The sequence below is a fragment of the Oryzias latipes genome, chromosome 13 (genome assembly GCF_053564925.1).
Source record: "Oryzias latipes strain Hd-rR chromosome 13, Olatipes_Hd-rR_3.1".
Lineage (NCBI taxonomy): Eukaryota > Metazoa > Chordata > Actinopteri > Beloniformes > Adrianichthyidae > Oryzias > Oryzias latipes.
The window spans coordinates 35,429,265-35,447,277 of NC_136249.1; the positions used below are offsets into that span (position 1 = coordinate 35,429,265).

Here is an 18,013-nt window from a genome sequence, read left to right on the forward strand (position 1 = left end):
AGAATCCCTCCTTCTTTTTTTTCTGGAATCGGGTCAGGGATGCCCAGTTTAGTTTAGCGATCGGCTAATGTATTTTATAAGTGATTTCATGTTTTGCATAGTTACTGAAGCCGTTGAGACGACTGTGTTGTCATGTTGGGCTGAACAGACGAAACTGAAGTGAATTCCTCCGCCTGGAGCCGTTCAGCTCTGACGCGTTTTCCCCTCAAACGTCCCTCTTCTGCAGGAGGGTCTCTGCGGAGAGCGTTCAGTGTTTTTTCAGCTGCTCTCTGTCTGCGATCTAATCCCTCAGGATGCTCGTTAATGTAGCTGTAATGGGGGTCAATGGGGGGGGACGAGCAGCCAATCTCCACGTCCCACTTCACGCTGAGATAATGGCTCTCATCTTCACACCTTCGCCTTATCAACACCTACAGCTCGGCTGCTGCGTTCACAATCGGGCGCTTCATTCAGCCCCCCCCCACCCCCCCGGGGTTTACTGAGGCTGTTCTGACTGCATGAAATCCGGTCCTTCCCCACAATCGGCTCTGATCCGGTTCCCATCTGAGCGAAGCCACAGGTGGGTTTTTGGTTCCCCACCAGAAATCCTCAAATTATCCCTTTTTTTTTAATAAATCCATTAGTTGTGGTGTTGATATGAAAGCCTCGTTTGTTTCCTAATCAATACCAAAGTTATGCATCGAGCAAACAAACAGCAGTGTTGTGTCACCACAGAGAGGCTCTCATTGATTTTCTGCTCCACAGTGACGGGCGCCGTTAGCAGCGATGGCGAGCTCACAGGTGAGCGTCTTCCTGATCTACAATGTTTAAACCTATCAGCCCGGTTCTCACGCTGCCGCGGGACATCTGGGTCATGGTCGTCTTTTAACTCGACAGGACCCCCCCCCCAGAGGAAAAGGCTCCATCAGAGGGCGGCGAAAATAACCGAAACAAATCATCAAATCTAAATTTAGAGGATTGGAGTTTGTGGAGGGCTGTTAATTAGACGGAGACAGTTTTACCGTCTGGCAGTGAAACCTGAGCTTTAGACACATCCGGACTCCTGTAATGCAAAGCCATCAGTCACGTCAAATGAAACCGGGCCTGCGGGACAGCCAGCCAGGCCGCTCGCCGCAGAGCTGCCAGAGCTACAATGATGAAGAGCTGCTGATTGGCTGCAGGACACGATGGCACAAAGGATCCGCTGCAGTGGGAATCGAACCCAGAGGTGTTGCTTTTGGTCCCAGTGGCAGTTCAGGGGTTCGGTGACCAGACAAACGTAGGACGCTGCAGGTTCTTGGGTTGTACCTTCAGGTGAGCTCAGGTGTGACTTTGAGGCTCGGACTGACCCGCCACGAAAATGGATCGTACCATTGTGGTGCGTGTGGTAAGTGCATCATGAAGTATTCGCAGGGAAAATGGAAATTACACCCACTTATGACGCACAGGTGATGCCGTCGTAATTCATATTAGCTCCTTATTGACCGCACGAATGCGCACGCACAGGTGTGTACATGATCCGGAAGAAGCTGTAGGACGCCCACTCAAACTACACTCTGATGATCGGAATCATGAAAAATCTGCACCTACTTCACCTTTACGTGTTGAGATCAACAGAATCGGCTCATTTTCTGCGTCAGAATCCGCTGGAATGACGTTAAAAGAATGTCAACACAGGAGCTAAGGCTCTGGTGTTACAGGGTTAACGTGATACAGAGGAGCTCCTGGACGTTAAAAGTGTGTTTTCTAGTTTCCATTATGGTCTGCATTTTGGGTAACGGGGGAAACAGGGCCGATCTCCTAAATTGGACTTCCTCTGTCCAAAGCATTCAAGTATTTAGTAGACATTCATTTTAAATAGTAAAAAAACTAAGCAGTAAATAAAGTATTGAGTCAGTCTGGAACAAACAACGACCTTCTGAAAGCAGCAAATCCGCTGCGACTGAAGCTTTTAGCGGTTCATGTAGCCCCCCTCATCTCTCCCCCCGCCGTCGGCCGTGGAGGTGAGAATGACCCAACAGGTACAGAAATGTCTGCTCCTGACGCTGCTGGCACCGTCGCATCCTCTGGAGTTTGGCAACACTTGAGCGTTTCCATCTGTCCGTCAGACTAACATCTGATGAAAAAAGAGACGCAGAACAGAATCTGCTTGGCAAACAGCCCGACAGAAGCCGTTTGCTGCCTCTGGAATCTACTCAAACCCCTACAACCCCCCCATCTTTTCCTGGCCCAACCAGCTTGTAGCGCCCCAAGAGGACGTCACTCCGGTGACATTTTTAACCGCCGTCTTTCGCTAGCTCTTCATGATCTTAAGAAGAGGAGTTCTACTCCTCTAAATCCTCACAGCTTCAGCCACAATCATTGCTCCCATTTCTTCTTTGTAAGGTCACGTGAACTGGCCTACATACATTAAGTGTCTCTCCAGGTTTCAAAGTCCCAGAAGGAGTTCCATAAGTCAACTCTGTTGTTAAAGGCCACATGGGCCAAAGCTGAGGATGTGGCAACCGAAACACCATATCAGGGTTCCCTCCTCGCCTTGGTCCTCAAAATCCACCATGGTACTAGTTTTCCAGATATCTCTGCTCCTGGATCAATCAGGGCGGAAACATCTGGAATACCAGTGCAGTAGATGTTGAGGACCAGATCCATCCAGCCTGCTAACAGCAGCAGAATCCCTGATGCTCACACTTCAGACGGACCGCCTCTGGCTCAATAACCGGATCTACAGCGGTCTCTAACACCGACCAGTGACAGGAAGCATCGTCCCTGACCCAAAGATGGTCCCATTGACAAAGCCTGAGGCCTCAGCGGGACTCCCGCTGCCTCGGGCCGATCCTCCACCAGAATCCTTCCCCTCTGGGATGGACTTTTGAAAAATATGATCCATGAACTGCTTTGGCACATTCTGGTGGGATAAACGGTTGTTGTGGTTGTTGTTGCAGTGGATTAAAGCCTGGCGCAGCAGATTGCCTTCTGGGAGAACAAACAGCCTTTTAGTGTAAAGGTATTAAGTCCAGGTTTAATCCACCACTAGGAGAGCAGCCAATTTAAAGTGGATTGACAGGATGACTCTTCGTCCTTCTGCTTTTAACGCCTCAGTCTTCACAACGCTGCTCCATTGAGAGGTTTGCCTTCATCCAACCGCCATTCAAGCCCCTCATGTTCACAGCTTTCACCACAGCAACAAACATATGCCCTGTTTTTCTGGATTAAAGTCTTCCACATCGCAAACACATGGAGTGGTTCTCCATTCAGCCCTGCACACCAACAGACTGCAGCTGGAATACACTCCGAAGCATCCAGATGCCTCCTCGGGTTCTGGATCGGATACGGTCACCGGGTAACCGGATGAGTCTCAAACAGTTGCTCTGCATTTAAAGGTGGATATGGAGAAAAGAAACGAACCTCTGAACCAGAAGAAAATCTCCTTTTGATGACGTTAAAGCGAGAAGAAGGTTTCAAAGGTGGATTCAGCAGCCAGGTAGACTAACACTCAACCCCACCTATAAGTGAGGGAAGAGTCATTTCACTGCTGGGGAGGGACAGTCTCCCCTTTTCCAAAGTCTGCTTGGTAAGACCTGGAACTCCTCCACTAGTCTTCATTTATCCTGGGTAAAACCACAAATGGACTCAAGCATCAAACCTTCTGACTGCACCCTGCAGGGAAACCGTGGCGGCGCCACAACGTCCCGCCTTCAGCTTCTGCTTTCAGTTTCATTAGGGAGGAGTCTTTGAGTGGCAGACGACGGCGTTCGGCTTCACACTGAACATCCCAGCATGACGCTGCAGACGACACCGGTCTCTCAGCAGGCTGTAGATGAATTCCTGTGATCGATCGCACCCTGGAACTGCTGTAGATGTTGATCCATTTAACAATATAATGCTCCAGAACCGACCTGTACACTAAGATGCCGGATTTTGTGACAGGATTTTAGACCTTTGGAGGTGGATCGGCGTGCTGAAAAACCCGTTCAACCTGACCGCACAGCAGCAACACGACGCACCTGATTCACTCACCAGGTTTTGTCCAATAAACAGGAAGATAAGCAAACAATTTAGCACGTTGACATGAATATCAATTAATGTCAATGATATGATTTCTGAAACTTAAAACATTTCTACCTGCAAAGGCAAACTAATGATAGAAAAGATGCAATCACTTCTCTCAGGAGGCCAAAACGACAGGAGATTTAAAAAAAACCACACAATTTCTGCTCATCTACATACTTAATAAAAGACTGGGGCTGCATGGTGGTGTAGTGGTTAGCACTTTCGTCTCAAAATGACAAGGTTTGAATCCCAGCTGGAACTTTCCATGTTGCTTCATTCGTTAATTGTTGTCTCTGATTGTCCCGAGATGTGTTTGTGCTTTTGTGGCACTGCGACTGCCGATCTGTCCAGGGTGTACCATTGATGGTATATGAGAACTGGAGTGAGTGACTCCTCCCCCCTGGCATTCCAAACAGGAAGTACCTGCTGTGTCCAAGAAGCCAAAATCCCACAGACTTTTGGATCTGATACCTTTTTAACATCTTCTTGATAATCCTCACAAGTTATTCACACCATGAACTGACCAATCAGATGCCTCAGTAGTAGGTGGAGCCTGCTGGGACCAATTACTGTTTACTGATGACGTCTGGCTCCAACATGGCGGCGTCTGGCAGCGTCTGAATTGACATGATTGGTTGGAGCCAGAAGTAGACCATTTTCTAAGGGTGAACTCCCACTGACTTTGTCCAGCCAATCAAAGCGGGGTCAGTCAATGACCCCGCCTTCAGCCAGCACTGGCTAGGATAGGCTCCAGCAACCCCAAAAGGGATTCAGCAGGTTCAGAGTACGGATGAATGGACAGACGAGTGGGTTAGTGGACGGATGGACGGACAGATGCTTTTGTTCCTGTTCTGCTGTAGATCTTCGGTCTCTTTGTTTTCTAAGAATCAAAGTTATTGATCATTTTTTTTGGTAAATGATGGGCTGGTCTGCAGAACCACCCCTCTCCCCCCCTGTAATGCATGGCGACATACTGCAACACACCTGATTCAGGTAATCAGCAGCAGGAAGTTCAGAGAGGGAGGAAAAGGAGGAGGGGGAGGATCTGGAGGACTGCGGTTGTCCTCTTCTGTATTATGGATTCCTAATTCTTGCTGGATGTGAACCATCTCAGGACCTCCTGCCTTTTCTTCTAAAAGGAGCGGGTACACAACGAACCCCCAGCTGTTGTGGAATTGCTTTCTTTGTGATCTCCTGGCTGCTGTGATTCCTCTCCTGCAGATGCTGTGGCCTCGTGGAGGCTTTGCAGTCTGTGTGATCTCTTTATTCCACTGGAGTAATGTTTTCTTCCCCATCTGCCTGGAAGCCACTCATCGTCTTTGAAGCTCTTTGCCAGATTCAGCCGCACCGAAGCTTTTTTCTTCGGCTATGTGCCCTCATTACCATGCAGACCTATATTTTCAAAATACAATTCTCTAATTATCCCTGCTGTTGCATCGGGGTGGGAAGAGGAGCGCGCTGAAAAGCCTTTCATGAGCGGCGCTGCTAGGGTCCATTTATTTTCAGCTCAGCTCTTTCATGGAGACAGAAAACGGTGAGCCGGGTTTGTGTGCGCCGCTTCAGAGGACTGAGATTCTTCAGGGTCCAGCGTCTGCTTGTCCTGAAGAATTGTTCAGGAATCGGACAAAAAGGAAGAACGAATAGAATTCCTGATGGAGAAGATGTGAAATGATGGAAAAAGGGGGAGGGGCGCTCTTTGCTCTGAAGGTTTGATGCCTTTTGATGCAAATATGTATCAATCCACTTTTGATCCAAAGTTACCTTCATTTGGCATCTACATGAAAGCAAAAGGCGTGAATTTTCTTTCACAGCTGGACATAAATTTAGGCCTTCAGGGGTGAAGGAGCAGAACTTATTTGTTGATGTCCTCTGCAGCCTTTGAAATGTGACAAACATATTTTACACTCAGATCTAAACCACTTCTTTCTGTTTTAACAGTCAAAACTGGTTCCATGAAACCCACCATTGAGCACAAACCTAGACTGAATCTGAATTCCTCCCCCACCCCTCTGGTTCTTCCCTATTGCTCCAACAGTGGGGGCATTTGCAGATGTAGTGGTGTCCAAAAGTGTTTTTCTAAAGGAGTCTTCAGAACGACTTAGGGCCGGGTAGCCCTCCGCCGGCAGGGTGATTGATCCGCGTGGCGCTGTGGCGTGGAGGACAAACGCATTTCTTCATGTGGGCGTGCTCTGAAGCACAGACGTTTACATTTACATGTAGGTCACGACTTTTTGTTTTTGCATGACTTTTTAAAATCATCAAACTGATGTTGTTGTTTATTTTCCGAGCGCTGGCAGCTACACGCTAACGTAGCTGACCGGTGGCTATTGAGGTGTTCTCCCTACCATGACAAAGGTGGAAAAAGGTGGAAAGATTTCATGTAATCCATGGACACCAGTGAAGATCACAAATCATTGAAGAAAAAAGGTTCAGAGCACTGTCTAGTGGGTCTAGATGACCCAACTCCCAATGTTAAAAGCCTTGGATAGCACAAGGGTTAACGCCACCAATGTTCAGACCTTTGACGCCCAAAACAAGTCATTTCCATCTATCTGATGATGAGAGCGTCATCTGTGAGTTTCCATGGCGGCGGCGGAGCTGCAGACCCTTAAGTGTCAGTGTGAACCGTTGGATAGCTGCTAAAAGGTGAACACACGTGCTTTTGTTAAAAACCAACCGCTAGACTCCACAGAAGAAGCTAAAGCTCACTGAACGACTGGCCTGCAACGTCTTCACAACAATCCCAGCAATCACTGATTCCCTCTGAGGGGAGAATTCCAAACAGCTTCACCTTAACTTAAAGACAAACAAAGCACACAACGAGCCACTTTTCCCTGTAAAACATCCCATAATGCCAACCTGTGGAGTTGTCTGTTTAGAAGCAGTTACTTGAAACAGAACTGCAAGAACAAAGTTAAAGTAACTGTAATTCTTGTTCCTCTAAATCTATACATCTGTCTGGGGTGTGCATACTGGATGTGGGAGGGGCTGACTTACTGGCTGCTGCACCCGTTGAGAATTTTTATAAAAGGTGTTTGACCTTGTCGCCTCCAAAATGTCTAAAAGTATCAGAGAAAGTTGCTGGTCAGATTCCTAAAGGCTCTGAGAACTTGTTATGTGTGTGTTGAGAGCGGGAAAATAAAAAAATAATAAAGTGACTCGTGAAAATAAACAGCATCAGGTCTTCCGTCCCGCTCCTGACATGAATCCAAAGTGTGGTTTGATTGGCGGATGTGGTGACGACAGTGGACCGTCTGACGCCACACCTGTTGGGCGTGGTTCACCAAAGCTGCCGGTGCGTGAAATTCGGGTCATAAACGAGATTATTGTCAAATCAGAATGTGAGCACAACTCCAAATAACATTTAACTAAAAAAAAAACACGCTTTTAGCATCCAAAGCACCTCTTCCGTCATTTTATGGTGAACCAATGAAAACGCGGCGCACTGCCGCCTACTGTAAATGCGGTAAAAGTGGAGCCTGTGTTCTGTGACAGCTAAGAAAACCGTCTCTGCAGATTGTCTGGTGTGGAAACGTCTATGACTCCCGTCTCTTAGGAGAATTTCTCTAAATCTTCTGCACCGTTTTCCTAAAGTCCAGAGACAAACACGTGATCAGGAAAGAACCAACAACGGGAAAACTACTCATCAATGATTCAGAAAAGACCAAAGAAAGGTCCCATTTCTACAATGGGATGTTGACGTCCTGAGAATGACACAAACTTCCTGTTCACAGTGAGTCTGTGCTCGTTCAGGGCAGCAGACAGAGAAAAGCCTCGGCTGCAGATCTGCAGACGCCTCTTCTTCTCACTTCTGTCCGAGTCTGAAGGAGCTGCAGCTCCAGCAGAACCTCAGAGGATCGTTTCCACGGACGTCAGCGCATGGAGGTGACCTCAGCTATTTGGTAATTACAGGTTGTTGTTGCGGTGGAGTTGTGGGTGAATCAGCAGAGATGCAGAAAAAGCTGGACGTGTCTGGAAGGGCAGACCCCCCCCCCCAAAAAAAAAAACCTGATTTCCCCAACACGTTCCTCCTGCAACGTCTCACAAAGAAGTTCTTTCACGTTCTTTGGTTTCTGACAAGAACTGAGGCTGAAGATTCGGATCGGAAACAGTTTTTTTTCTGTTTCAAGAAAGGAATTTAACAAAATATTTGCTGGAAATTCTTTAATAAAAAGTCCAAAAACTGCAAAACAAGATGGAAACCATCAGGAAGTAAAGGCTAAAAATGAAAAAAGGTATTTCCTAAAGTCTAACGTCTGTAGTTGATCCTGAATTGAACATTAAAACCGATCTGACTCCAAATCCTTTCCTGCTTCTGCTTAAATGGATGTTTTTTAGATCTGCTGTTGATGATGGTTAAATCTTCCTTCACCGACTCCAAACCCAACATTTCAGCTGATTGGTCACTGACAGTTTGTCTGTCACTCCAGCGCTGCAGCATAAACCCTTTCAGTCTAAAGGCCGTGTGTGTCGCACAGCCGCCACATACATGTTACACATGAAGTTTGAATATACGGGGAAAAAGTGAGAGAAGCTGTGGCTTTACGTGAAATTTTCACAGATGTCTCAGGAATGAACCACGTTAAAACATGCAAGTACGAGTAAACCACGCCAAGAACACCTAATTGATTAGTGATTCGTGCGTCAGTTAGGATATTTGAACATGATAAGCGCGCCGTGATATAAAAGTCACGCATCGGGAAACGTCCGTCAGACATACGAGGAGCGGTCGTGGAAAGACACAAATTGTGTCTGCATCTCACAAAAATCACGCAACAAAATGTGCATAAAGCAAAAATTCCGTCGTCTGAAACCCCCGACGGTCATCGACGGATGACGAACGCACTTATGAATGACGTTTGTCACGCATGGATCACGACAGACCGACATTTCATACGCAAAAACAGAGCAACACGTACGTGTTGGCTGTGTGACGCGGCCCTGAAGTCTCACCTTCGTCAGGTTTGGTTTGATTCACACGCAGCTCTATTCCGATTGAAGGAACAGATTCGTTTATCAAACCAATCACTAAGATGATTCATTGATATTCAAAACATCAGTTCTAGGTAAGAACATGTAGATCCGTGTTGATCGTTGTCCTAGTCTGACTGTAAAACCTCACACTGATCCAACAAGTAAACTCCACACAAACAGGCTCCAGACTGGATTCACACAACAATATTGCCCCCCACACCCCTCCCCACTCAGCTGCTATGAGCAACACAGCAGTGATGTTAAAGCTTTGGACGGTGCTGTCAACCCCCGCCTCAGAGCTGGGACGGGTACCAAAGCGTTGGCGCCGACAGCGATGTACAAGCGACGTATAAAAACCTGGATTTTGTTGCTTCAGTTCGGACATGTCAATCACTTTTATTCTATTCAGTTTGCTTGTACAATTCTAGCTAATCATGTCCAGCAATTGAATGGGTTAGTTCAAAAGGGGCCCAAGTCCACAATTTTTCAAAATAGAGGTATTATATGTTCTATGGTCTTCAGAAGAAAAGCTATCTGATTATGTGCAAAAAAGTCCCAAGTCCGTTGTAATGTATTGACTATGCTTGACATTTAAAATGCATTAAGGGCTAAATTCCTGGTCTTGGGCCTCTCTTTCATGGGTTTAGCTTTATCCCATAGATGGCAGCACTAGTTATCCAATATGGCAGCGCCCCTGTTTAATTCAAGAAGGGACCAAGTCCAGAGACTTTAGTTTGCTAGTCCTCTGAAATGATTACAGTGAGGTGCTTCATATTATAGCATTTGTAAGCTATGAACTGGAACTAAATCTGGGTAAAGTTTGAATCATTTGGTGTAGCCTCCCTTTATGCTATGCAGTTAAAGTCATTTCCTGGAAAAACAAACCTCTTGGACTTGGGCCCCTTTTGAACTAACCCATTCAATTGTGGGTGAGTTTATATTCTAGTGGGTGAGTCAGTGAGGGTGGGTGGAGCCCCCAAAAAAGGAGGAAGATACAATACTGAAGAAAGAGAAACAGGTAAACAATGATTGAAGGATTTATAGTTTTCAACTGATAAAGAAATCCTCAGAAATGCAGCTTTAAGCTTCATTTTCTCTGTTTGTCCTTCATCATCAGAAAAATGCCAGAAGAAGATTGGAGTGGGTCTCTAAGCTGCAGTTCAAGCACCGCTCCAGAACGGGCACCAGAACCGTTGTAAAAGTACCGGTTTGGCCCCCATTCCTTCCTCAGAGACGGTTCGGTTCTGAGGTCCAGTTGGTGCAAATTCACCACAAAATCCCTTTTTCTTCTCCCACCAACAGATTTTGATTTATTGAAGGGAGTCTTTCTGCATTTGTGAACCATTTATGTATTTTTTAGGGGCTGTTTTCTCTGGAGCTCTGGACTTTGAGCCCCCCACCCCCACCCCCACCCCCCCACACACAGAGGCTCAGAATAATCAAAGCAGCTGTTCCATTCAGGCTTTTTTATACGGCACAAAACCCGGACAGAACAGAAATAAAAGTGCGGGTTTGGAATTTTGCAGACTTTGATGATGAGCTCCGAGTCCTGAACTCTCCCCCCCCCGACCCAGCAGCCCCTCCACCTCCATCAAACTACAAGCATTGCTCACAAAAAGCCCCCCTCCCTCGTTTAAAGGGACATTTCAGTTTTTCTCCATCCTGTCCATAGTGGCATCATTATAAGAGGCCAACTCACAGACTAAATGCCTTGTTTCTGTCCACCATGGGGGCTTTCTGCAGAGCCTCCACTGGCTTCCTCAACACAGAGGGCCCTTCATCGCGCTGCCCTCCTCCTCCTCCTCTTATCCTCCTCACTCTCTTCTCCCCTCAGACACAGACAAGCCTTTATCTGCCCATCATGTGCTCGCTCTCGCTTTCTGTTTTTTTCTGCAGCTTGACCCTGTTTTCCTCAGCAAAAAGGCATGCCGCTCAGGATTCCACACACACACACGGCATGCACACACACACACACACGGCATGCACACACACACACATGACAGTAGAGAAAAGACTGATTTGGAAATCCGTCTAAATATTTCATCCGTGGCTTTCCGTCTGTCTCCCTTAATGCTGATTTGATGCTATCGCTTAAGAGTTATTTTCATTTTTTAGGTTCTGGTCAAATAATCTGCCCAAATTCTGCAGAGCATCGTCTGAATTTAAGCCATGGACTGTCAAAGTGAGCCTGGATGGTCAGAAGGAGACGTCTTCTCTGCTGTCTCAGACTCCTCTGGTCTTTCTCTGCGTCTTCCGTTCGTTTTTCTCGACTCTTTTCGGCCGTTTGCTTCATCTCTGAGCTTCTGGAGGTTCCTGCTGTGCTGCTGGTTTCTCTCATCTTTTAAGGCTTGAAGCTGCTGTTTCCTGACCATTGAAAAGGAGCGGGAAAAAGAATGAAATGATAGTAAAAATGTACTTGCAAACTTTCAGTTTGAAATTTCTCTAGAAGCTGAACTCATCTGTAACTGGACTTCTACACTTTGTTTTAAAAACTTCACATTTCATTTCATATTCAGAAAAACACACGACTTCACACTTTTTACCTTTTTTTTGCCGTCTTTTAAATCATTTCAGCTGGTTTAGCATTTAGCATCTGTTCTCTGGCAGCACTTGCAGCTGTTCCAACAGATTTCTCTGGCTTTTGGGTTAAATGGAGCCCTTTTGATGGTATAAGTTGGGGTTTGGTTTAGTCTGCTGTCAACATTTACAGATGCATTTCTGCAGGAAACGAGTTTCTCTGAACTGAATTTTTAGAGTTTAATATGTTTATTATTATTTTACAGTTATATTGCACAAACAAGAAAATCAACAAAGAACAAAATAATCAAATCAAATAAAACAAACTCCGTAGCCGCTGTCAGATATACTCACAAGTAAAAAAAATACTGACATAAAGAATTAGCCATGTAACAAAATCAGCCACCTGTGCCTAAAACCAAAGTTTGTCCTGAACTTCTTTTCTAATTTACGATGGAACATCACCTCTCTAATCCAATGGGTCACTGTGGGCGGGGCCGCATCCTTCCACTTTAAAAGAATGTGGCGTTGACCCAAAAGAGTTGAAAAAAACAATTGGTTTCTGCCCCCTAGCAGGCAATTTTAGGGTTTCATCCCTGACCACAAAAAAAGAAGAATAGTGGATTTAAAGGAACTTTCGGTCCCAATCCAGCGGTTAATGCATTAACCGCTGGATTGGGACCATGTAACTCAAATCAGCTTCTCCACTGAACTGAATCTGGAATCTGTTTTTTTTTATCCTAAAGTCTCACATTTTGTAACTTTCGTCTCATTTTTGTGTCATTTCTCATCTTCATCTCATCTTCGTCTCCATCCCTTTACCTCAGATCTGGAGATCTTTATTTAACAATTTTGTCACTTTAGACACCAAGATTTCCTGCTTTCCTTCAACAAACATGAACAGAAATCAAACCACATGAAGATGTCAAACGCCGCTAATTTCCCCTGAATCTGTGTTCTAGTGTGAACCTTCCTCTGTCTCTGATTTGTGACCCACACCAGAGTTCATCTGCAAATGAGCAGAGACGCTGGCCCTCAGGGGAGCCAGAGTTCTGGTCCAAACCCCAGCTCAGGTGAGGCTTCACACCTGCAGAACCAAGACGACCATCAGAGGAAAGCCGCTCTGGTGAGAGTCAAACGCGGCAGAACAAATGTTCCCTCTGTTTGGAAAACGAAGCAGGGTGGAATAATCCATCGCGGTGAGCATCACGGGGTCCGTGTTTGCTGTCAGAATGTGCGCTGATACGTTTGTGCTGCTCACAATCACTCACATGTGGCGGCGGCAGACATGCAGGAGGTCATGTACCCACGTCTGATTCGCTGCGTCTGGACTGATCACAGGTCAGTGTGGATGGATGCCCAGTCTGCCTGCTGTGGCGTGAAGAGGCGCGGCACGCCTGACGGAGCTGCAGCGAGGTGAATCGCTCCGACTTTCACCTCATGATGCGCATGTGATGAGCGCGGAAGCGGCTCGTCCACGCTCCTCACAGCTTTTCCCGCTCTGATCTCTGACTGAACCCCAGCTGAGGCTCCTCCCTGCTCCTCCTGACGACCACAGACCTCGCCAAACGCCCCCCCATCCTCTTTCATTTACAGTTCCTCTTCAGGCGTTTAGTAGAAAAACCTTTCTTTCTCCACCTCCGCCCACAAATTCTCCTTTAGGGTTCCTTAATTTCAGGCCGTGGAAAATGGTTTTCACTCCTAGAGGAGACATTTTATGATGAAACATTTCCTTTTTCTTCTTTTAAATGGATTTAAATGTGCTTTTTCTGTATAGATCTAAGGAAACTTCCTGTTCCAGCACAGGACTGTCCGGATGTATTCAGCCTTGAAGGGGTCAAACGGGTTGGTCAACCTAAACTACCGTATTTCCAGCACTGCAGGGCCCATCGGATCAATGAAGGGTTTATGTTTGAACTCATCATAAATAAGGTGCATCGAAGTGTGAGGAGAATTAAGCGAAATATAAAAAACATTTAGTCAGGTAGACTTTATTAACCGTGTTCACCGTGTTCTTAAATGTGTGTTTCCGGCTTCCGCGTTGGAAACACGCATGTTCACGTGTCGCTGCACACGTTTTTAAGTGTAAAACAATCGTCCATTCAGTTCGCATTGAAAGTTATATCAGGTTGAACTTTGACCCATCAGGGACTCTGATGTGAAAGTGACGTATGGATGGCGGTCAGAGGAACCAGGATGGATCATGGAGGAGAAACGAACAACTGCGGTTTGAGCTCAGACGGAATTCTACAGCACCAAGTCTGTCATTCATCAGATTAGAGCTGTGAAGGAAACATCCTGGAACAGATTGACACCGTATGGACCTTTCCCACCAAACCTCTTCCAACCGTGACGCCGTGCGCCGGGGTCAGGTAGCAACGGTCCAGTGTGAACGGCGTGGGCTGACGCTGATGTCTACGTGCATCACTGTGGTGGTGGTCGGACTGTAACGCTGCCTCATCGTGAAGATGTGGCTCCAAACCAAACTTCCCACTGAAGTGAACCGCACCAGAGTTCATCTGCAAGTGAGCAGAGAGCCTCCCTGCTGTAGACGGACGTTAAAAAGCAGAACGGTGGAGCTTCACGGACCTCCTCAGAGGTTCTTCAGATAGAGGGCAAAGTTTTCAATGATTTTCCTGATTATTCTGTTTGGCTGCTCCCGTCGTCACTCGTTTGCTTCTTTTATTTCCATCCCTCCTCCTCCTCCTGATTCAGCCTTCCCTCCTCTTCCTCTCTGATAGCACTTGTGGTCCTCCGTCTCTCCCAGTTTCCCACAATCCTTTGCACATTTTTAACCCTTGTGCTATCTTATGGGGTCCAGATGACCCCACCCTTGCATTGAGGTGTTATGGTGGCACGTTAACGTTGGGAGTGGGGTCACCTGCTCCTCCTCTTCCTCCCCTCTACTGCTTTCACAGAAGCATCTCCCTTCCTCCACCCTCGTCTCCGATCTTCTGCCGGTCCTCTTGTTTACGTCCAGATCCTCGTCTCCCTCGTCAATCTCGCCGTGTTGAGAGTCAAAAATGGACGTCTGAGTTCACTGACGGATTCGCTTTCATTCAAAATAAAATCAACTTTTGGGCGACACGGTGGGGTAGCGGTTAACACTCTCACCACACAGCCAGACGGCTCTGGTTCGAATCCCAGCTTATTGTGTGGCATTTGTCTGTGATGGACTGGAGACCTTCAGGGGGAATCCCACCTTCACCCAGCAGGGAGTGGGGATAGGCTCCAGCAACCCCAAAAGGGATGAAACGGGTTTGGAAACTGGATGGATGGAAACTCCATGTACCCTCATCTGGTTCCTGCTGAACTCTAGGTGATGGATTCTGAACAGAGGATTCGTCTAAACCTGCTTTATTACCGTCCGGGTCACGGGGTCACTGGTGCTGACCCAGCTACTGAAGGTGAAGGTCGGGAACGCCACGGACGCCACAGAGCCCATTTCTGATCCTCCTGCTTTCAGAAACAAAACCTGAATCTTGATGTTTTTCTTTTCTTTTACAGAAAATGATCTGTAAATTAGTTCATATGAACAAATGATGGACGAGGCATCAGGACAACAAACCGCAGCGCCACCTGCTGACCACACAGATGGACTTTAGCTTCTAACAGGTCCGCCTTGAGCTTTCAGCCAGTTATCATTAAAGCATCGCTCCACAAACATCATCCTGTTCTGCTCTGTTTGTCTTATTTCATCATCTCAGCGTTTTGAAGGTGGAAAACATCCCAGATCAAAAGTCTGAGTCTGATCCAGGATTTCTGAGGCAACAAAAGACTTTTTTTCCTCTAAATATCATGAAGAAGCAGCTAAAGAAGGACGGTAAATGTGACCTTAAAGCCCCTGAAGTCACAGAAATGTAACCTTTGGGTTCCTCAGACAAACATGTCTGATGGTTCCTCTTTCAGTCACACAGACTTTAAGATTCAAACTAGAGTTGAAAGTTTGATCCCAGTTCTGCTTCAAACATGTCGATTCATTTTACTATTTTATTACAGAATATCTGTTTCCTCTAAATCAGAAATAATATTTTTTTTCAGAATATTTTTAAATCTTTTCATGCTTTGATAGATTTTCTCCTCAGATTTTTCCTTTTTGTAAACTTCCTTCTGCTTTATCTCTTCTTTATCTGTGAAGAACCGAGGAACAAAAAAGGTGCGCTCACTGCTCAGGACCCCGGGTACTGCGCATGCTCCAGACAGCAGGTGCCCAAGCACCGAGTTGAGGACAAAAACCCTAATTAGCATTGCTAATGAGCCCCCCGGAGCCCCCTCCCCCTCCATTTTGGGGGCTAAAGCAGAGCCTTTAATATGGCGCCGCTGCTTTGCTCTGTTTGTAAACACAAACAACAAACAGAAAGATTAAACGAACGGAGCAGCAGAAGCACCGCGCCCCCCACCCCCCGGGAAGGAGACCCGCAGCACCCTTCAGAGGGGGGGCGGGAGGGTCCGGTTTGCTCAGAGGATCGACAGAAGCGACTGTTTGGGTTCCAACATGCGCGCGAGGAACAATAGAAGGCTGCCCGCCACCCCACATGTCTGCAGGGGGTGGAGGGGGGGTCTACCTGGCGGGACTCAGCCGAAGGGGGCGGGGAGGGGGGTTGATGGAGAGAGGAGTAGCGGAGTGGTGGATGGATGGATCTGAGCATCAGCCACAACAGATCTGCACCGACCCAACCGGTGGAGCCGAAACCCAACCAGCAGCTGCCCCCCACCCCCACACCCCGGTGTGCCGGGGCGCGCGGCGTCACGGCAGCCCAAACCGAAATGGTCACAAGAACCGAAACAAAAGGAAGAAGCTGCTTTCCCTCCGCGCGCTGACCTCCTTTACATCTCACACACACGCGCGCGCGCCCCGATGGGATTTCGTCTGTCCATGAGCACGTGCGTGCGCTATTGCATACCCCCCATCACCCCCCCCCCAGTCTCTTGGTTGTTGTGCTCAGTCCGCGTGCACAGACAACTTCAATGCTGCTCGCGCCAAATGCACAGACAGCCCTGAGCGCGCGCACAGACGAAGCAGAATTAACCGTTGAGCTGCGCGTGCCTGCAGGAGCACCGCGCGGCTCCAAAAACGCTCACGTTTGAGGCTTCAGGTCGATTTCTCTGCTTCGTGGTTTGTTGGGTTTTATGTCTGGGGGGGGGGGGGTGCGTGGAACCTGCGGGGGTAGCTCACGTGAATGAACTCCGGTGCTTCCCTAAAATAAACCTTCAGCGGCTTAAGCGCGCGCCGTCGCCGAACTACTCCCCCCGTCTTTTGGACGCCTGCGTCGCACTGCCTCGCGCGCACCGGAGACCCTCCATCCGAAACAACGGAACCGGCTCCTCCGGGTCCGTCTGAGTGCCGCGCGCCGCTCGATGTGGCTTAGCTGATGATCACAGACGCTCGCGCGACCTGTAGCCCCAGGTGCAGCTGAAGAACGCGTCTGGGGTGAGCAGTGGGCGCGCGCTGTGAGGATGAGGAGGAAAAGATGAAAACAAACCTTTTTCCGGCGTAAATCCGACTCCAGGCGCGCGGAGGGAGAGCTAATAAACCTGCTGCGTCCGACGGAAAAAGACCAAACTCCCTCCACCTCTCTCTCTCTTGCGCGTGCGTTCCCCCTCTCTCTCTTTTTCCTTTTGCGCGTGCGTCCCCCCCCTCTCCCTCTCAGCCAATTGTGTGATCTGGATTTGGCGCGAGGCGCGTCGCGCAGCAAAGAAAATGCTGGCAAGTTTTGCACGCGCGCGCACTTGCACCCGCGCGCGCGAACAGGACGCCCTTCGCCTATGGTTGCCAATAGCAACAACAAAGACCCCCACCTCCCCAACCCTCCCCTCCCCGCGTGTCATTGAAGTGGTTTATAGAGATTTTTTCCCTCGCGGGGTTCATGTCCTCACGGACGCTGTCACGCCGATTCGCGCGTGCACACCTCTCTTCAGAGGGCGGGAAGATGAGCGCGAGACAAACAGTAGCTGACAAAAGTCCTTCTGGGGGCCAAAAACTCTCAACTTTCCGCTCCATTCAAACCTCAGGCATTGTTAGGGTCAGGCGCGCGCGTGCGCGCTGGATCCAGAGAACAATGGGGCAACATCATGAGGACTGGGGCAGAGGGAGGGGGAAGGCCCCCCTCTCCTTTATTTGGAAGCATGAAGTCATGAGAGATGCGTGTCAGTCCTCCTCTGACTCCTCCTTCACGTTCATGATGTCACTCAGGAATCCATGTTGGATGATTTGGCGCTCCAGAATTCAGGGGTCCAGTCACGTGACACGGTTTGTCTGTTCTGAAAAGGTCCGATCTGCAGATGGAAGCCAACCCGCTCCAGCACAGTTCAGAGTCTGGAAACTGTGTGTATTTTTGCAGTTTCTACGCACAAAACACGACCCAGAAAAACCAGGAAGCACCGAACATCTGGGTCGGTCCTCTAATGACCAGCAGGAGATGGTTCGATTCCCACTTTTATTTGGATGGAGTCCCCAACAAAAGGAGGGGAAACCTCCATCCGGTTCCTGCTT

The 18,013-nt window shown here is 48.0% G+C and overlaps 1 protein-coding gene across 1 annotated transcript in view; it reads right to left on the reverse strand.

The window, feature by feature from the left end:
- si:ch211-137a8.4 (uncharacterized) overlaps window positions 1–17,251 on the reverse strand; it is a 29,344-nt gene extending 12,093 nt beyond the window's left edge. Inside the window, exon 1 of the mRNA XM_023962031.2 lies at window positions 17,004–17,251. The gene's annotated coding sequence lies outside the window, so the exon portion shown is untranslated. The remainder of the gene's footprint in view (window positions 1–17,003) is intronic.
- Window positions 17,252–18,013: the final 762 nt, after the last annotated feature.